The sequence below is a fragment of the Anser brachyrhynchus genome (assembly GCF_964034855.1).
Source record: "Anser brachyrhynchus genome assembly, chromosome: 2".
Lineage (NCBI taxonomy): Eukaryota > Metazoa > Chordata > Aves > Anseriformes > Anatidae > Anser > Anser brachyrhynchus.
In genome coordinates, this window is record NC_137695.1 from 58,744,568 (window position 1) to 58,766,009 (window position 21,442).

The following is a 21,442-nucleotide window of genomic DNA, read 5'->3' on the forward strand; positions in this document are numbered from 1 at the left end:
GGAGCACATAGACTTCTGTAGATGTAGTAGGCACTGCTTCAGATGTGTAATTAAATGCTGTCAATTTATTTACAGTTCTGTTTTTTCCTATTCTCTTTTCTTTTTAAACCTCATAGAGCTGCTTATTTTTACAGGCTGTTCTGTAGCTGTAGCACTTTCCCTTTCCTTTTTCTATTACACTTTCAGGGTTAATGGTTATCAGGGTTGTAGAAATGCTTAATAGATATGTTGTGAACATTGCCTTTCTGTTTTACGATGATGCATCTATAATTAGATCAATGAAATGTGTTTGTGTGGTAGTGCTTGTACATCTCTCTAACTTCTACACTGTCTTGCTGAACTGCATGTAGTAGTGTCATATTCCCTGCTTGCTTTCTGAGGCCAAAATTTTTAATAATTTTGGAAAATCATAGTGTTAATTGATCTCTCAGTTATATGATTTAAATTCAAATGCATAAAAAATAATGATTTTTTTCTGTGTCTATTTTAATTTATCTTTTATCCCTGCATTTTAAATGTTTTCTAAAAGTAAATTTTAATGCAGGATGGAACTTTTAATATTGAGAAATTTGACTCAAAGCATTTTTGTTACATTGAACAGTTTTCTAAGAAATCATGTTTCATTTTAGAACCTGATTAATTTGTGAGAGGTTTTATACCTTCAGGAAGAGCTGTAAAAATTGTGCGGGTGGATCTGAAACAGTTCTGTCTTGCTGTTGAACGGGCTATACCTATCTGACAATCACCACTTCAGCTTTCAAGCAATCCCTGCTTTTATATATCCTGCTGAAGACATCTCTGACATAATTATAAAAAATGCTGTGCCTACCTCATGGAGCTTCTAACATGTTGAGGGTGTCCAATGCCACTTGGACTTTATTTCAAGCATCTCCGATTGTGGACCTTAGTTCTAAGTTGCTGAAAAGCTCTTTTTGATGGTCTGGTCCCATAGGCTTTGCTCTGGAGAGTGAGACTAACAGACTGGTCTAGCAAAATAGGACCTGTCACACACACACAATCTTCTGAATGGTTTTCCACCCTCTGTCACAGTGCTACAGGCACTGAGGTTGGTGGTGGGAAAGTGTTCTTGCTGCACTCCCCTATCTCCAATTTAACTGTGTAGATGCAGCACCCCTGCTAACTGCAGTTATTACTCATAATGTTGTCCTCTCGCTTCCTGAGGAACCTCATATCCCATCCCACTTCTTATCTCCAACATGCAGTGGAGAAACTAGCATTTAGAGAGTTTGCACTATGTAGTTTTCCCTCAAAAACAGTTCTATGTTACTGTATGGTCAGGAGAAAGGCAGTAGAAAAGTCTCAGTTGGCACATGAGAAAACTGCAGTTCCTTTCCATCATAGCCCTGTCACCTGCATGACAGCGCTTTCCAAACCACAGGCACAAGCTCTTCTGCAATTTATTTGAGAGTTATTAACTTCTAAGCTTTTAGAAGGAATTAGCTACCTGTCAGGTCACTGAAACACAGCTACCAAGTAACTCCAACAATAACCAAACACACCTAGCTTACTGAAAAATGAATGGTCTGTATAACCGCGTTATATGTTGTATTTTTTATTTTTTCTAATGTTCTTCTGCTATTAATTGAAAGAGCCTCAGTGTCTTAACATAGATATAGGTTCATCAGGTTAAAAAGATTTATAGGGCTGTGATGATCCTATTATTAATAGTTCAAATTGTGTATGGAGTTTAGGATTTTGGACTAGACGTTTTCTGTATGTCTTTGTCATGTAATTATTCAGCAGAGCTATCATAAAATGGTTCCATTCCTGAATAATATTTCAGAGGTCTTGTCAAGATCGCATTTTCAAGCGAGTTGTGTGGGTGATTTGGGTTATGTGGATTTTTTATTCATGCCAAATGAAAGTAATATCATAATGTTCCAGAAATGTCATAAATTTGTAGGAGATGCTGAGCTCAGTGGCACTTCGTAAAGGTGAACATGACAGACAGTCACACTAGGTGAGACCAGAGGGTCATTCACCAGCGTCTGGTCTTGGCTGTGCCAGTATGGGATACTTTTGAAAGCATATATCTGCACAGTGATGCTGCTTTGATACACTTTTTCACCTTCTAGTAATATATGGCTTAAAGATTTCCTAAGTCAGAGTGGCATCTTAGTACTTAATAGCTCCATAATGATTGCCCCCCAAATTACACACTTTTCTTCAAACTGTGAAGAGAAGACTGAAAGAATCCATAAAAAGCTGTGGCAATACATTCCCCAGTTTAAGTGTTTATAGACAATGTCACCTAGATTTTATTTTGGTTTTGAGTTTGACTTTTGTTAGTCAAGTTTGATTCTGCTGATTTTTTATGTTATGCTAAAGAGTGGATGAACATGTTTTAACCACCTTTTTCTCTCCTGTTCTGTTGGTATCTGTATGACTGTACTGAGCGTTCCTATAGGTATGTAGGTGTATGTGCACAGCTAAACCACTGTGGCATTACATAGACTGGCTGGAAATTTTGTTCAGCCTGTTTTCTGTCCTGCTGAGCTAATACAAGTACAATTACATGCTGGGAAGTCCCGTTGAAATGGATCTTCTGTAAAGTGAAGGATTTCAGGACTCAAGGCTTGCATTGTGCTGTTCTTGTGTGCTGGGTAAAAAATAAAACTAAGAAAAATCTTTGTCCAATTCCTAATTTCAATGTTTAAAATTCCACCAAGATAGCAGTTTACAGAAGATAATACACCTGTTTAAATACAAATGAGATTTGTGAAAGAAACAAATTCAGTGTTAGTCTTGCATATTTTTAAATAAAATACGTTCTTTGTGTTAGAACCTAGTTTTGCATATAAACCCTTTTGAACCTGAATAAACAGTTAAGTCCTACTTGTTTTGTAAGGTCAAATTAATACTGCTGAGATTCAGCTAGTTAGGAGGTCATTGAGAGCCACTGTGTATTTGTAGTAGGACCTGAGTTAGACCTTAATTTATCCAGTATGATTGAGAATGCAAGGTGACCAAGTTCTCTCCTCTCCCTTTTTTAATTTTAATTTTTTTTTGGGGGGAGTGCTAGAGAGTTAGTTTGTGTGTCCTTTGCTTGGGAGCTAAATACCAGTTTGCAAGTTACAAGTTGTTTTCTTTGTTCTCACAAGTGCTTTAGCTGAACCTCAACTGCCTGACAGTAGAATATGTAAGAAAACAATGCATCGTGTAACAAAAATGATGCTGGTGGTATTTTAGTCTTGCATCCAATTTCATTTTCATACTGTGTTGCAGTATGAGATTTATTTCTCCCTCACATTGGTTATGGCCTGAGGGGGGGAAAGGAGAGAACCTGTAATGCATTAGACATTTGAGTTACTTCCAAGAATCTTAAAAAATTAAGCTGGTGTTAATCTCTGAAAGAACTCATTACTCTTACCTGTCAGTCTGTGATGGAGAAAATAAGAGAAAAGATAAAAAACAACAAAAAAAAGTATTGAATTAACTTCATTTCCCATGCATAGAACAAAAACAAAAAAAAAAAGTGTTTTAAACAATGACAGTTTGATCTGGAGAAGGAAATTGAACAGAGGTATTTTGTGATTAAGCCTCTTCAGACAAAAGAGACAGCTTTAATGTGGTATTAGCAGTTGAGAACTCAGATGATAGGCCTTTTTAGATGTACGTAGGATTTTAACATCCATTTTTTCCTTCTAGAGAATTTAAGATCAAATTGTTCCTGGAGTGCAAAGCTCAGTGCCCCATGCCTGTGGACTGCTAATTAGAACAGTTTCCAAAAGTGGTGCAGAACCAAGAACCTTGCAGCTCATCAAATGTTGCTGCAAACTCCAAGCTCAGCCCAAATGCTCCATGGGATTTGTAAGCTTGATTCTGTTGCAGGGGAGCCCATTAACTAGCAAAAGCAGAGCAACACATATGTGGTCATTAGCCAAGGAAAGGATCCCCAAAATCCTGATTCCACAATTCTTAAGGATTTTAAGAAGCTTGGCATCCTCTGTGAATGTTTCTATTGTGCATCTTGTCAAAGAACAGGTAGCTCTCATTTCAGAAGGTGAGGAGTGAGAGAACGTGAAGTCTGTTGCTCATTTTGAAGTAGGAAGGTTTGCTGGTAGGCTGGAGAAAAGGATGAGAAGGATATCTTCTGATGTGATTTCAGGGACCTGTAGCAAGCATTGTGGTGAGTGCATTCCCCTGCTTTAAAAGAGATGCATAGACTATGCAGAGTCCTTCTCCCTAGCCCCCAAAATCAAGAGAGAGGTTTGCCAAGGCTGCTATAAACCTCTCTTCTTCATCTTTGACACAACCATGAACATAAAAGGCAATATAGATTGGCATACATGGTTCAGGGCTGCTATGTATTTACCATAAATTGCCCTCATGGTGCTTACACTTCACTTAGTGCAATACAATTACAAAACCTCAAGGATGATAATCCAGACACAAGAAGGTTGTTTGGTCTGTTTGTGTTCACGCAGATAAATGAGTGCTATACAAGCTTATAAATGAACAAGACAGATAAAATGATGTTTGTTGTTAAGGTAGAGAAGATAAAAGGCTTTTGTTGCTTGTCAGTGAAATGAAGGATTAGCTAAGGCTGCCAAATTTGAACTTGCTTTTATTAATTAATTAACCATGGAATTGTAAGTTTATTTTGAGTTTTGACATGGACCAAAGCAGAGGTAGAGCGCAGCAGGAAGGCTTACGTGCAGATTTTGGAGCAGTTATTTTTCCTTACTGGATTTTGATTTAGTCAAAAAATTGCAAATTACAACACTTGTTTTTATAGCTGCACTGAGAAATGGTTTAGGATGATAAAAGTTGCATTCACATATACCAGGAGGAAATTTTATTTGAAATTGAGGGGGAGAGGGGAATGAAAGAAACAAAGTTCTGATAATCTTAACTACAAACGGGTGGGGAAAGCTCTGCAAATTGGAATATTTCTCCTACTTATCTTTCTCGTCTATTCTTCTCTTATTTTTCTGTCCTGTGTTTCCTGAGTCTAATATTCTTCAGCAGCAAGAGCCCATTCTTGCTGTTTTTGCAGCCATCACTAAGCATTTGAAGCTCTGGTTTTCTGTTTCAATTCTGCTCTATTCCTTGAGCGTGCTTAGCAGAGTCCAACAAAGACGGGTTGGATCAAGGTTTGATAAGCTGACTCTGCAGGAAACTTAGCTGAAATCCAGCAAGTCTCAGGACCAGTGTGAGTTAGTCTGTGTTCTGATGCATTGTCAGATTCCTTCGTTTGAAGAAGCTGTGATAGTCTTTGAATAAAAAATAAATAAAAGTTCTTCAAATCAAATAGATTTAGAGGTATAATTAGGGATGGAAACAGTCCCCTATGTGGTGAAATGAATTAAGAGAGAATAAGGAAACCTCAGGGGAGAGTAAAATAAGGAATGGAAACTGAGAAAAAGGCAGGGAGTCTTAAAAAAATTTGAAAAGGGGAAGCACATTAAGAGAGAAATATAAAGGTAATAGCAGAGCAAGGGAAAGAGAACTGGGTTGAAATAGAAAAAATTCCCTGATATATCAGCAAATAAATTATTTCTGCCATATCTTTGCAGCCATGAAGAAGTGAATGTGATAAGTATACATGCATGGAAAACTTTTTTTTTCCCCTAATCTTAAGCTAATGTTTTCAATTTATTAAGAAGCAGTACATGTTTTATTTATTTATTTATTTATGTATTTATTTATTGTTATTGACTTCAGATGTTTTTATTTGAAGACAAATTAAAACAGAAGCACCTATGCTTATTCCCTCCTTGACTTTGATGGGAGTTTCATCAGGTGAAGAATAGAAAATGTTTTAGACCCAAATCATGTAAGGAGCTTAAAGCCTAAATAACTGCAACAGAAGCTGGAACATAGAGTAAATTTGCAGGTGTTAAGACTCTTTTGTCCAAATTCTGCAGCAACTGCTGCTGATATGTACAACGTGTCTAAGCAACTATTAATCCAATTGAAACAACTAATTTAGTAAGTATTTACTTTGCACTTAATTGATGATAGTCCTTCAGGTAAGGAATTGGCATTTTACCATAAATTGCTGGTTAACATTACCAGATTTTTATTTAATTGAGAAAAATGTAGCCTTCAAGAGAAGCCTTCTATTAAGAGCTGAAAAGACCTTCCTCTTTTTAAGCTCAGCAGTGGGAGGACACCTTCAGAGAACAGAGCAGGGATTAAACGTGGGATATGATTGCTTATTGTGACCCAGTTCCATTTATTTCTAGCATTTGAAAGCCAGAATCTTTTTGACATATCAGTGTGCAGATGCTGCTTGTAAAAGCCCTCCATTTGTTTTGTTCACCACCTAGTATTTCAACATACACTAAAAAAGAAAGAAGTTACTATACTTCAGTGCCTTAGGTACTTCATATTTTAATTACTGTTGAAGTGGTATTTGTAGGAAGAAGTCAAAATTGGAGACCTGGCTGTTAGAGGCATCTTAGGGTTTTCAGCAGGCTGATAGTTGCACTGGATTCCTATACATTACTGCCCCAGCTGACACTCCTTTACTTCTAGGACTGGGTTTGCAATATTTACTTTGGACAGAGGGAAGGGATAGTGTCTTGTAAATGGTCTTTGTGGTACTATACCCTTTCTGTGCATCCACTGGCTACTTACGGGAATCCCACCTCAAAATACTTCTGAGAGATAATAGGTCAGCCTTTGCCTCAACAGGATAGCAGTGCTCACAGCAGGACCATAACCTTTCTTTCTTCAAATCAAGCATGGGTGCATCTCTTGGGACTATTTACTACTACAGTTTCCTGGTGGAAGTTGTAACGGGGACAGTAGTGAGAACATCTCCTCAGGCATCAGAAAATGCTCTGTATCCTTTATTTATCACAGGTTTCAAGAGCCGATAAATGTACTCATCAAGACTTGACATACAAGCAGAAGTGCATTTCTGATCTGGCATCGACAGTTGCTTACGCGGATGGATGTGTTGGCAGGTCTTTAGAGCGATTCAGAAAATCCTCTCTTTGATAAGATTGTGTGCTCAATATCTTGAGCATATCCTGGACTGGAAGTGGGGCACATGCTGTCAGGAAACTGGGAATCTCACAGTTCAACTCCCATTTTATTCTCCCATTGATCAGTTGAAATGGGAGAGATGATGGAGGGATTCTGAAACTCCTTGGAGCGTTGTTCTGTGGCAAAAGCTCCATTACTGTTCCAAAAGAGCTCAGCTCCCACTGGGCCTTGAGCAACTGTAATTTGGTCTGAGGGGCAGGATGTTGCAAGTTTTTTGTTTGTTTGTTGTTGTTTTGTAAACAACAACAGTCAATTTTCATATGCTACAGCAGCTGTGATAAAATATGTTTGGCTTGATCTTGGAAAAGGGATTGGAGAAATTTTCAAATGTTTTTTTGCAGTTTTTTGAGTGTTTGGACAAGCCCCTTCCTCCTGACTCCGGGCAGTTTTGGATTGAAGCATGAATCCTGCTTTTAATTGCCAAGTTTAGACTGCTCTATGTGCTTCAGTCCTTGTGCCAACCTCCGTGTACTGCCCTGGTTGCAGCTTGCACCCCCAGGCACATGAGTAGAGACCAGCTGCCACAGAGCCGTTCCCACTGTCCAAGGAGAGGCTAGAGTTAGAAACAGTCAGCCAAGGGAGATAGCTCTCTCCTCCAATTTTACCATTTCTACGTATTTTTCTCTTATCTAAAACTGTTTCCCCTCAATAAAGGAAATAGCTGGCTGTGGCCAGACTCACTCTCTTTCTCCTTTTCTCCCCTTCTGCAGAAGAGCATCCTTCTAGCTCTGAGAGCCACTCAGTGAGAGGCTTTGGAAAATTTCAGAGGCTCAGTATCTTAAATAGGTAAGAGTCAAAGCTATGCCTTAAATGTAAAAGAAGCTCCTTTCTTCACCAGGAAGTCTTTTTGAACACTTGTAAGTCAGAAACAACTGATTTGTTCTGGTTGACTGAAGGCTGTGAATACAGCTTTGGTGGTAGTCCTTGGCACCAGGCTTGTAAAGAGTGTCCAAAGAATGTGTGATGTCATACAATTTACAGGAGGCATGGCCAGCCTGTGGCCTGGTGGGAAGTCCCATCCCCTTCCAAACTGATGGTGGCTCTGTTGTTGATGGCAACGGAGTGGTTAGGCTGGGTCCTGAGCAAGGTAACCATCTGCGGAGAGAGGTAAAAAAGCTATGATAATAGCTTGGTTTGTCTCCTACCGTTAATAAAGAAAAGAAACTGATGAATTTGCAAAGTTTTCAACTCAGTTAAGACAGCGGCAATGGTAAGGCTTTCAACATTTTGAACAGGAACATCCTATCAGAAGGTACAGAGATTACAAGACATTTGAGAGTTAAAGTAGGTGATTCTCCTGTGATCATGTCCTCCTGTACAAAATACAGGACAGCTCTGTGTAACATTTTTTTGTAAATGCAGACCTGAAGCTCAAGTAGATGCATAGGTAGGGAAATGAAGTGATATGAGAAAGGGAATAATTGCATTTGACGTTTTTGACAGGTTCTTCTTGAACTTGGTTTTATAAAATGTGAAAAATGTAGGTAGGGGTTGACAGCTTATAGATGCCTTGGAATAGCTCAGAACTCCCTGCAGCAGGAGGAAAATGGTGGAGCAGGAAAGAGGCCAATGTAAAATGTATGGTTAGATTAGGGAAGGAAATAGTATAAAAAGTTTAAGGTTTCTTACAGAGCACTATTCATCGCTTTATGTGATGTACATTTTTGTGGCAACTCAAGATGCTTTGAAGAGTTCACATAAATCTGATTTGTTTCGATAAATACCACAAAAACTTGTAAAGATAAACAGTACATAAATCATCTTACTGATGTTTACAGTGGCTCTCACTTCATTAAATTCACTTTCAAAGAAGTTGCACAGAAGGAAATGTAAGCAACAGTAGCTTCCTATTCTGTTTATCTGTCAGTAGATCCTTAATTTCTTCCCGTAGCAAACCATCCCAGTCCTCCCTACTTCCAAATGATTCACTTGTCTGAAATGACAGCACCTGAGCCTTTCTCACTGTCAGTTTTGTCTGACTTATGAACAAAGTAGGTAGCACAAATATCTATATGTGCTATTATAGCGCAAATATGCATGTTTGTGCTATTTGTATGTTTATATGTGTATATATATATATATTTATATTTATATATATATTTATTTATATATATTTATTTATATATATTTATTTATATATATTTATATATATATTTATATTTATATGTGTGTGTTTGAAAGATACAAACACAGTATTTGTATTTTACTAAATGTATATATTTCTTTTGAAAAGTAAGCCTAAAGTAAGCCTAATTAAAATGAAAATTGTGACGCTTGTTGCCAAATTCCTTGATTCTGTTTGAAATAATTCAAACTAAATAAAGATTTTACAAATATTAGCTACTGAAAGTTTAAGGGAACAGACATATCTATCCACATCAGTGGCTGAACTCGGAGCTAGAGTAAGATAAAGAAGCTTTTGATAGGGGTCTGTACTGTACAGCTAAAGATTTCTTCTATTATTATTTTATTATAGTCATTTGACTTCAGTTCAATGCTTAGGTTTGAAAAAAGTAGAATGGTTTATTTTCTCCTTCAGTGTATGAATAAAAATGAGGTATGAGATGATGAGAAGTACTATTCATAAAGTGCAGAAGGGCTTGGTGATGAGAAACGATCAATATTATCTCTAGCTACTGAGTTCAACCACATGTGTCCAGTAAATCAGTTCATTTTTAAATGCAAAATGTGGTTAGATAAGCTTATCTGTGTCTCCATAGCATTTAAGATTGCCTTATTTAGTAAAGGATAAAGACACAACTGGGGGTTAGAGTGTGGAACGGAGGGAAGAAGTACAATTTAATGTGGACTGGAGCTGTAGTTGGACAAAGTATGTAACCCAGCTAGAAAATCGGATAAGGTCAGCGAGGAGTAACTGAGATACTACACACTAATGTACAAGAACCTTGACAGCAAAACAGAAGAACTAAAACAATTTTCATTGGTATGCAAATAGATTTTCATTGCTTTACCAGAAATATCATGAATTGGCAGTCAAATATGGTGTAGAAATATTACAAGGCATGCACTGATCGGGAATAGCAGAAATAAAAAATAAAGGTTAATGTAAAATAACTTTATTTATAATAAAGTTATGAACAAAACCAGCTGATCTGGGTTCACATTTATGGGCATGAGGGGAGAAAATAGTATTTTTTTAATTGTACTAAATAGTAAAACCCAGGTATACCTGAATGGTGGATGGTAGATACTTTTTCAGCACGTGTCACTGAAGAGACAAGAAGTATTGTATTTTCAGTGTAGTTTTGGTAGACAGTAAAACATTTTCTGGTAGATTTGGAGTCCAAAAATAGCATTGGGTAGGATGATCGGAAGTTGAATTGTGAGCTGTGGAGATGAACAGAAAGTCTGTGACGTCTGTGCTCTAGTTTGCCCTTTTTTTTTTTTTAATCTTATATAATTGTATTTCAAAATGGGAAAGCCTCAAAAAATTGAGAACAGGCCATCTGCATAGGAGCTTATGCACTAAGTGATAAGAAGGCAGATTTCCACCCCCTTTATCTGAAAGAACTTCTGCCTGGTACTGGTTCATAAACAAAAGCTGAAAAACAAGAAAGACTTCAAGTACAACCATGTGAACACAGAAAGGAAATTAAGAGCAAGTGTGAAGTATGCAAGAGGAGGAGGACCAGCCGAGGACAGAGGAACTGATCAGCAAAAACACTGCTTAGAAGGTCAAAAACTCCAAACTCCAGACTTCCTTACTGAAAAAGAAACTTTTAGAAGATAATTTTTGTTTTCATTTTTGGATCATCACTTTAGACGCTTTTGTGACCTTCCTGAAGCCAGCTTGAGCCTAAAAGACAGAATCCAGGCATCTAGTTTACCAGTTGCAATACTAATCATTAAATATAAACAATGCAGGGGATTGTTTTTTGTTTCTTGGGTGGTTTTTTAAACCCCTTTAATACAAAACAGTAAATATCTTTGCTGTAGAAGCAAAAGCAGATTTTACAATCATTGGGCTAGTATTCATCCACATGTTTTTAATAGCCCATTTAATATGACCTGATATGATTTGCATCTGTTGTAGAGGGAGCATGTATTTCATCTTAATGACTTTATTGGATAATTTGACAATTGATAAATTAAATCTTGTTATGTATTATGAGAATAGACTTAATTTGAATGTTGATACCAACATTCCTTTTTTGATATTGGAAAATTAAGTTCATTATGGCTACAAATACCGTTCTGGGATTTTTTCCCCAGAATTTGATAGAATGCTTGGTGTTGATTTCTAGATAAGGTAGTAAGATGACACTTAAAACCTAGAAATAATAGAGCACAACCATATTTCCTAAATGTTTATTTCAACTTAGATCTTATTTATGGATTAATATCCTTGGAATTTGAAATTTGGCCTGGGAAAAGTCTGAGACAGGGAACAAAATAAACCCCCTGTGATTCAGGTGGAAACAGTTAGAGACCTGCTACTCTGCCTGGACAGTCACAAGTCCATGGGGCCAGATGGGAGCCACCTGAGGGTGCTGAGGGAGCTAGTGGATGTGATTGGCAAGCTGCTTTCCATCATCTATCAGTGGTCATGGTCACTTGGAGAGGTTGTGGATGACTGGAGACTTGCTAATGTGACACCCATCTGTAAGAAGGGTCATAAGGAGGGTCTAGGGAACTACCAGCCTGTCAGCCTGACCTTGGTGCCAGGAAAGGTGATGGAACAGGTCATTTTGAATGCAATCACACAGCATAAGCAGGACGACCCAGGGATCAGGCCAGCACGGGTCCATGAAAGGCAAGTCCTGACTGACCAACCTCATCTTCTTCTATGACCGGGTAGATGAGGGAAAGGCTGTTGATGTAGTCTACCTAGACCTCAGCAAGGCTTTTGACACGGTCTCCCACAGTATTCTCCTGGAGAAGCTGGCAACCCATGGCTTGGACAGGTACACGCTTTGTTGGGTTAAAAGCCGGCTGGATGGCCAGGCCCAGAGAGTGGTGGTGAACAGAGTGAAATCTAGCTGGCAACCGGTCATGATGGTGTTCCCCAGGGGTCAGTGCTGGGGCTCATCCTCTTTAATATCTTTATTGATGATTTGGATGAGAGAATTGAGTGCACCCTCGGCAAGTTTGTAACTGACACCAAGTTGGGGGGAAGTGTTGATCTGCCTGAGGGTAGGGAGGCCCTGCAGAGGGACCTGGACAGGTTGGATCGATGGGCAGAGGCCAATGGGATGAGGTTCAACATGGCTAAGTGCCGGGTCCTGCACTTCGGCCAAAACAACCCCATGCAACACTACAGGCTTGGGGCAGAGTGTCTCGAAAGCTGTGCAGAGGAAAACGATCTGAGGGTGCTGATTGATGCTCGCCTGAACATGAGCTGGCAGTGTGCCCAGGCAGCCAAGAAGGCCAACAGCATCCTGGCTTGTATCAGGAATAGTGTAGCCAGCAGGAGCAGGGGGGTGGTCGTCCCCCTGTACTCTGCTCTGGTGAGGCTGCACCTTGAGTACTGTGCTCAGCTTTGGGCCCCTCACTACAAGAAGGACATCGAGGCCCTGGTGCGTGCCCAGAGAAAGGCTATGAAGCTGGTGAAGGACCTGGAACACAAGTCCTGTGAGGAGCGGCTGAGGGAGCTGGGGTTGTTTAGTCTGGAGAAGAGGAGGCTCAGGGGAGACCTTACTGCTCTCTACAGGTACCTGAAAGGAAGGTGTGGGGAGCTGGGGATCGGCCTCTTCTCACAGGTAACTAGTGATAGGACTAGAGGGAATGGCCTCAAGCTGCACCAGGGCAGGTTTAGGTTAGAAATTAGGAGACGTTTCTTCTCAGGAGGAGTAGTCAGGCACTGGAACAGGTAGCCCAGGGAGGTGGTGGAGTCACTGTCCCTGGGGGTGTTCAAGGAAAGGTTGGATGTGGTGCTTAGGGACATGGTTTAATGGGTGATATTGGTGGTAGGGGGACAGTTGGAACAGATGATCTTAATGATTCTTAATTATTCTGAATGATTCTTAATTATTCTTTGAATTTATTTTTTTAAACTAACTGTATTTTTTCATTAATTGACTTGCATTTGTGTAACTGCTAATATGTGCATTGTGAGAGGTAATACTGGATTTTTTGTGGAAAATAGAATCTTCATGCTTGCAGAGTTGAAATCCAATTTTCGCTTAACTAAATTTACTAATTCAGATAAGTGACTTACAGTGAAACATATGCATGTGGATTTAGCATACAGACAGTCCAAGAACTACTGCTGTCTTTCCTTTTCGTTGCTGAGTTAAGAAAACCTCTAAAAAATGCTTGTCTCTATTTCCTGAGTCCTTCAGACCTAATTGGTCTGAGCTGAATTTAGGGTGGATTTCAAAAGCTCTTCTTAGATTTTTCACAGGTTGGCTCCATTCACCTCAGTTCACAGGCCAAGCACTTTTACCTGACTATATGCGTATAATTATCAGATATGCCAGCCTGGCTGGATGTTTAGGCTGGCCACATGTTCACACAATGTATGCTGAATATATTTTCCCTTAAGTCGGATATATTCAAGTATGTACGTGTGCATACTTGAAACTTCAGACCTTTGGAACTTCAAACCTTTGTGCTTTTGAACTGCAAAAAGTGCAAACAGAATTCTCAAATGAAATCTCCAGTTTGACCCCCATACAAACCTGTCACCATGTTTCATGCAGATTTTAAGTAAGAAATTCAGAAAATCCATCATGCAGGGCAGTCTACAGATCCATTATTCTGAGTAATCTGTGTGTGTATCCTGAAGGCATTGTACTTGAAATGTAGTGAAGTGGAGATGCATCTTTGCTGTAGACAGATGCAGATTTTTATCTGCCTCTTCATGCGTCCTTCTGTGCCAAGCAGCTTCCACACTAAATGTCCAGTTTGTGGTTATGGAGTGGGTTACAAGCCTGTCATTGTGACTGATATTTTATTGCTATTTATTATTTATTTTTCCCTTTTGACAGGTACTGTTGAAATAAAAATAAAATAAAGAGGGAATGCATTTCCTTTACCTAAGACAGGAGATGATACGTGAGTGTAGAGTTTTAGGGAGAATTAGAGATAAAATTAAATAAGTCTTTATTTATTTATTTTATTTTTATTTTTAATTTTTGCTCAATCAGATAGAACACCTCTTTCCTGTGGTGATTCCAGAAATAATTGTCTGATGTCTCTGGTTTCTGATTGTACTGCAGACTGTTAGGCTTACTTCTCCCAGCTAAATTCATGAAAGTTGTATGGCCCTTGTGTATAGCAATGTAAAGGCCCCGGTCAACAGCTGGTCTGAGGAATTCATGTGGGTCTAAGGACAGTTAGCTATTTAAACTGAAAATCACTTGATATTCTTACCATTAAATATGAGTAGATGTTGGCTATAGGTTCCAGTGTGTGTGCTGTTTCCTGCCTGAATGCAGTAACAGCTCCTTCCTCAACTGAATGTGGTGAGTTTCCCTGATAAAATGATTCCAGATCATTTTGCAGGTGGATGTCCCCCAGTCACTGGCAATATTCCTTGCCTTCTCTCCTTTTTTGTCTTCTTCCCAGCCCTCCCCTTTTAGCAGAGGCTTTGGTCTCAGCTTTGAGATCAAGCTGATTAGGTGTCCCCTGGAACGTCCTTGTTCTGACTGACCTGAGTGCATCTGCAGTGTGACCAGCAGTGCTCCCCAGTCTGAGAACTTGATGCAAAGGTGCCTGCTGCAGCTCTGCACAGAGCTGGCGTGGAGGTAGCAATGCGTGTGTGTCTGGGCCGTAGTCATGGTGTGCTGATGGGTTGTAGACGTGGAGTCATCAATACAGGAAAGCCTTGACAGTCCTTTGAGTAATATACAGCATATTTTGAATTCAAAGTACTTCCAGAGCATTTCCATGCCCTTGACAACGGGTTACTGTGTGAAATTATAATATAATGTAATTATTCCACTAGTCGTCTTTATCATTCTCTAGTATACAAAGTAATAAAGTCTTCTGTGATTAACTTTTCAGCCAAAAAAGGCATCTTTGTAAGCACCGTGGTGCAATCAAACTGACAGTATTTATTCTCCCTAGAGCTTTGGTAATAGCTTACTGAAAAGCAGGTACCTTGATTTAATCCCGCTAGCACTATTTTGCATCTCTGTACAGAGGGATGGCTCAAGATAAATCAGTAACAGAGGAAGGGATGATGTCAGTTTAGGGACAAAGTGCAGTTACAGGAGATGGGATAATACAGATTCAGTTTGTCGGGGATACTTTGCGAGGAACCTTTGTACAACATTGCTAGGCCGATTTATTAACTTGTTGATCCATGCCCAGGTATTTCTGAATACTTTGCTTCTCTTGTCCCTTTTGGTTTATTGATTTCATTGTACATCCCTGCATTTAATCTAGAAATGACTGATGTTATTGTTATTTATCATTTGTAGTGCCACCATACCAGGGAGCCCCATATGTTTACATCATTTTCTTCCCTGCATCTCCTCTCATCCCTCGCTCTGGTTTGAAAAGATCGATCAGTGGGCCTGGTTCCTTGCTCAGGTGAAGGCTTTGTTATCCCAAATCAAGGTGCCTTGTCAGAGGTGTTCAGACAGTGGCCAGGGACTCTCGTGTTCCCTGTATCGTTTCTCAGGTCATGGGCTCAGACCATTCAGTTGAAAGTTAGCTCATGAACTCATCTTCTTTCACAGTCACTAGGAAAATTAGAGTAAAGGAGATCCTCAGGGGTTAGGTAGAGTGTATCTTTATGCATGTCAGTTCTTTTTTTTTTTTTTCTTTGCTTTTCCTGTACCATGATTAACAAATTCAGTACTGTGCTAATCTGGCTCAGTCAACTCCATCTGGTTGTTTCTCCTGATAATGCAAGGTCTCTGAGGGTGGAGACATCTTCCAAATATTAAAAACCTGTGTTTGTTTCAGAGCTGACCTCTGAAATGGATGAGTGGCTCTCCTGCTGTTGGTAGCAGAGGAACCCCTTACCCTGGCTGCTCCTTGGGCCATGTAGGGCCAGAGCAAGAACTTGGAAGGGGTGCTGGAGGGGTCACGTTCAGCTGCATGTCGGGGCAGAGCATGACTTTCACTGCAGCGATGGTCTGTTGTATTTTGGGGTGTGGTTGCCCTATAAAGGGGCTGACCTTTGCACCAGCTTGGCTATGGGGCTAAGTTGCTGAAACAATGGGTCCTATCCAAAGTAGCCTTTTGAGCAAAAGGTTTGTGCAGAATGGGAATGGATCACTACTGAATAGGGAAAGGCCACTGTTGGGAGCATGGGGAAGAAGTACATGGGTTGCTACTTTCCTCACGATTTATGTTTTACACTGTCTTTACTTTGCTTCTGAGCTAGAAATCTGTGACAGTGGTTAGTGAGTTAAAATGTGGGAAACGTAATATTTGGAATGGAAGAGTGAAAAGTGAGATCTGGGTGGTGCAGCAGGAATATCCTCTCAGATGATTAATTTCTGTTTGAGTTACTGGAGGTTTTCAGAGTGATAAGGGAATTCAGTATTGAGGAGCTATTAGGTGCATTGCTTTTAATGGAAAAAATATTTGGATGAGAGGCGGGCACCACATCTGCCTTCTCAGAGACAGGCTGTTCACAACAGTGATTGGCATTGGATAAATGGGATATGTAAAAACAAGTATCAGGGGGCAGTAATTCATTTATTTACTCAAAACATATGAGATACCATGGAAAATGAAATGGAAGATGAATGTGCAGTGACACAAATCTCAATAAGAAATCCAGCTTTAGTGTTTGAGACTCTACTTCTGCCTTCACATTTTCACAGATATGTCCTCTGGTTTGCCAACCCTAGGGCAGCCTACGCAGCAGTGTCTTGTAGCATATGTTTCTGTTTTCTGCTTATTGCCTCCCAATTTTTTTCTGTACACTTCGTTTCTCATCTTCCGTGCCTACAGAAAAAAAACAGCTGGATCACTCAAAACATAGTTGTTGGGCCTGCAAATCTAAGAAGGTCTTTCAAGGATTGTGGAGTTTACCTGTTGCCCAGATTGGAAACTCTCTAATTTGCACCAGAATTGATGCAACAGCAGTGACAGGACCATGACTAGAATTACTGCAGCCCCTTGGTGCTGGTCTGTAGATAAAGCAACTGTGCCTGGTCATTTCAAGAAAATGGACTGTTTTCCTGAAGGATAGGGAAATCTTGATTTTGGCTATTCCAGGTCAGCAGGAAGGGGAAGCTTGGTTCAGTGTTGCATCATGAAAAGAATAAATGTTGTTTGAGTTCTGGTTGCAGATGCTGATGATGGAAAATGAAAATGGTATGACACAGCCTAAGTTGTATAGATTTCAAAACTTGTTACAGATTGCTTGCAATTAAGTGAAATTGTGGCTTGAAGTTGAACGTTACATGATACGAGTGAAAGAAAGCCCTTGTTTCTCACCTAAATTTAATTTTTGCAGAAACGCTTTTTTTTTTCTGGAGCACCTCTCCTGTGAGAACAGGCTGAGGGAATTGTAGTTGTTCAGCCTGGAGAAGAGAAGGCCCCAGGAAGGCATTAGAGCGGCCTGCCAGTTTCTAAAGGGGGCCTACAGAAAGGCTAGGGAGGGACTCTTCCTCAAAGAGTGTAGGGATAGGACAGGGATTAATGGATTTAAACTAAAAAAGGGGAGATTTAGATTAGCTATTTGGAATAAATTCTTCACTCAGAGGGTGGTGAGGCCCTGGCACAGGTTGCCTATAGAAGCTGTGGCTGCCCCATCCCTGCAGGTGTTCAAGGCCAGGTTGGATGGGGCTTTGGGCAACCTGGTCTGGTGGGAGGTGTCCCTGCCCATGGCAGGGGGTTGGAACTGGGTGGTCTTTAAGGGCCCTTCCAACCCAAGCCAGCCTATGATTCTATGATTCTCTGTGTGTGATTCTGTGTACAAAAGAAGTTTAGGGAATGGCAGCCCTATGCAACTACATCAAACATCCTAATGTTGACTAATAACAGCAATCTGTCATACAAACATATCAAAATAATTGGCTGTGCTTCGTTGATAATGTTGATCAGACTGCATGGCAGTACCTTCTGCCACCAAAATGATTTACAGTAAGCGTGCAGATGTTATTTACGATGACCTCCTAATTCTTCTAGAATGAGGGACTGTATTTCTTCTTGCACATGATAATCTTAGCTCTTTTTAAAATGAGCTCTGTTCACTCAGCCAAATTATTTGGGAAAAATAAGTAGTTAATTAAAATGTCTGGTGCTATAACACTGTCTGAAGTTTAATATTAGCAAAATTTTGGCTGAGCTTGCTAAGAGTGAAGGAAATTGCTCTTACTGCCAGAAAAGGTGTTATATGGTATTTTGCAAAAAGTACTGAACAGAAAGTCTTTACTTTATGGTGTATTCTTACCTAAGTCTGCATTAGTTATTTCCTACTTACATTCTGACAATCTAGCAAAATCCTTTATGTGCTTTACAACAATTTGAATGAAGTGATCAAAGTGGTTTTAGGTTTGGTTGTTTGTTTATTTGTTTCAGTCAATCCATTTAAAACAATGTATTTTACGTTCCACTGCCCTGTATTCGGATACCAATTTTAGTAGTTAGCTGTCACATTCAAAAAAACGATATAGTTGAAAGCTGCAGCTTCGCATTTCATTTGCATTATGTGCACAGAAAAGTTGGAAACAGTATGTGGGGAATATAAGTACTGACTTGACATGAAATAGTTGGAAGTGCAACCGTGGTTCTTTAAGGTTACATGAAGAAAATTAAGTAACTGTCTTATTTTACTTAGTAATAAAATAATTGTATTGGGAGAAAAAAAAAAACAGCTTTTGCTTTAAATCTGCTCTAAAAAAATATTTGCAGTGTGGATCTCCAATGTGATTCATTCAAATGAAAAAAGAAGCGAGTTGCGTACTTCCTCTGTGGTATTTTTATTTTTACTTGATGCGGCACGTAATTCTAGAGTGCTTAGTTTTTGAATTTCCAAAGGAAGCAAAAGTTTCTGTGATGACTAAAATGAGGATGCAGAGTTGATGATGATTGACACCTTTTTATACGAACTTCTTTTTTTGTAAAAGTCAAGGTGAAGAAAGTATGCATTTTAAGAATTTGAATATAGGAGAAGCAAAAGTGTTTCATGGTGATGGGACTGAGAGAGAGGCCAAAACCAAAGCCTAACACCCACAGCAAACGGGAACTGCTGAGTGCCTCGACATGACTATATAGCTGCGCGCTGATGGCTTGCCCAGATCATACACGATTTCCATGACAGCACCAGTGACTGAATCCTTATTTGTCTCGGTGCCTTGATCGCAAGACAGTTGCTTTCCAAACCTTTTGGATGGGACTTATAATACTGAAGACTGGAGAAGAGATGACTAATTCACAATGAATAGTGAAAGTAGGGCGTTACCTCCAGATGCCATGGGTGGACAACTCATAATTAGGCAGACGTGAAATGAAAGGCGTTGGAGATTTTGCTTAAGAGAAAACTATTAAGTGTCTGAATGTACTGGAATGTGTTGGTATTTAGGGTACGAGTTGCAGCTTAAAAAGCAAAGCCTCTCATCACAAGTAATTTTCGTGGTCAAATTCAGGCACAGGACTGCAGTCCCATTATGTAAGTAAAAGCACAATGGGTTCGTGCAAAAAAATGAGCAGCTGTAATGCCTTCTGTCAGCAGAGGAAGGCTGCTCTCTGTGTAATGCTTGCGTATTGGCTTTCCTTTTGTGTTTTCTTTGGCTGGATGCTAGGGATTTTGAAACAGGAATTTAAAGATAGACTGGGAAAGAGTTACAGAGATACTGGCATTGACTGGGACTAGGGATATATCAATATATAATGCCTATATGCAAGGGGCGATTTGTCTGAGTAAGAGTCCATTTAGCAAATATCAGGAGAAACATCTGTCTGTTTCTGTTGCAGTGTGGTACGTTTTTCTGACGGAAAGAAGTAAAATCTCTGAGACTTGAAGGACTTGAAGAATATTTTTATAAAGGTGGACACAGCACTTGAGAGGATACTATAGAAAAACTTTCTGTCTAGAAAGATGGACAGGATTACTGAAAACATTTGTTTAATCTCCATATTTTATGATGTCAGTACATTAATCATCTTCAGAAAATCCAGCCCTGGAAAACATTAAGGAAGTGTTTTCTTTCCTAGTGACCTCAAACCTTCAGAAATGTCTGATAAACCTTTAACAGGATGGATTAAAGGGCAGTCACTGATGTTCATCATTGCTTGAAAATGTCTTGCAGGGAGAGGTTTTTGAGTCATAGGGTAAGGTCTGGATTTGTTCATAGGGCTGTTCTGCACCTGCTCAGTGTAGACATAACCTACCTAGCTGTCAGCCAGGTAGTTGGGGAAAGCCAACTACTTACAGTTCAGGCAAGGTTCAGTCAAAATAATGTATGTGGAAGAATTGCATAAGCTAAAAAAAAAAAAAAAAAAGTGCACATAAAGCCCTAGTGATCTTCTGATGTCTCTTCTCACAGTTTCTTGAAGTTGCAAGTGTTTTTTAGATCTCTGATCAAAATGCAGAAGTAGGTGTTGATATCTTTTTTTCTTTTCTTTCTAACAGCAGTAGTTTAAAATAAAGGCCAGCGAGAATGAAGGGAAGTGGAAAAGAAGTTTCCAGATGTGATTGTGTGTTAGAATAGGACTTTACGGAAATTTAATATCATGCTTGCATGTCCTGAGAGTTGGTATTAATGACTCTATTAGGTCAGGTTCCTACAGCAGTCATGTTAACCTGTATAATTGACGGGAAGCTCAAAGCACAGCAGGGTGCTCCACAGCCTCATGTTTTGTATATGCAGCTGTCAGGGAAATGGCTGGTCTTGCTTCCTTGCATGTCCCAGATACTCTGTTAGGCCACTCCACCTTCATGTGTGCACCCAACTCTCTTTAACACTTGCATTCATACCTTAGGACAATGTCTTTTAGGGGCAATGTGTTCAGTCCAGTCTGCTTTTTTGCTGTATTCAGTTCTTGCAAACAAGTTGCAGCTCTTTGCACTTTAGCTTTAGTTTGCACCTTGAATTATGAACGACCCCGGAATGCTCCATTGCCCTTTGTCAACAACAGATGTACAAGGACAAATTCTGCTCTCAGTCATGTAGGGGAAGATCATGGGATCTGATCTTTTATATAGATATTGTTCAGGGTAATTCACTTCAGGCATACACTAGAGCATTGATAGAGATCAGACTGGGAGCAATCATGAGGTGGACATAAAATATTACCTATCCAATGGATTTATCACAGCTTGCAGAATAGTTAGTGGAATGGGTTCTGAATAGATCCTCTTAGCACAAGAAGGTGACAGTGTAGTGCCTTCTGTAATGTCTGTATGTGTTGTAGTGGCTTAGCTGCCCTTTGCCAGGAACCTTAGCTATCTGTACAGAGCGCTAGAAATGCCATTGTTAGGCTTCAGAAAAGCACTGTTGCTATTTAAAGGAAAGCAATATCCTATTAAGAGAAACCTAGGGGGTACTAA

General features: G+C 39.6%; 1 protein-coding gene across 36 annotated transcripts in view; it reads left to right on the forward strand.

Annotated features, from left to right (window-relative positions):
- Positions 1 to 21,442, forward strand: part of TPK1 (thiamin pyrophosphokinase 1) — a 329,004-nt gene that overhangs the window by 166,073 nt on the left and 141,489 nt on the right. Inside the window, exon 1 of one of the 36 annotated variants that reach the window (XM_080580512.1) lies at positions 7,785 to 7,806. The exons of the other annotated variants lie outside the window; for them this stretch is intronic. The gene's annotated coding sequence lies outside the window, so the exon portion shown is untranslated. Of the gene's footprint in view, positions 1 to 7,784; positions 7,807 to 21,442 lie in introns of those variants that run through there. 36 annotated transcript variants of the gene reach the window in all.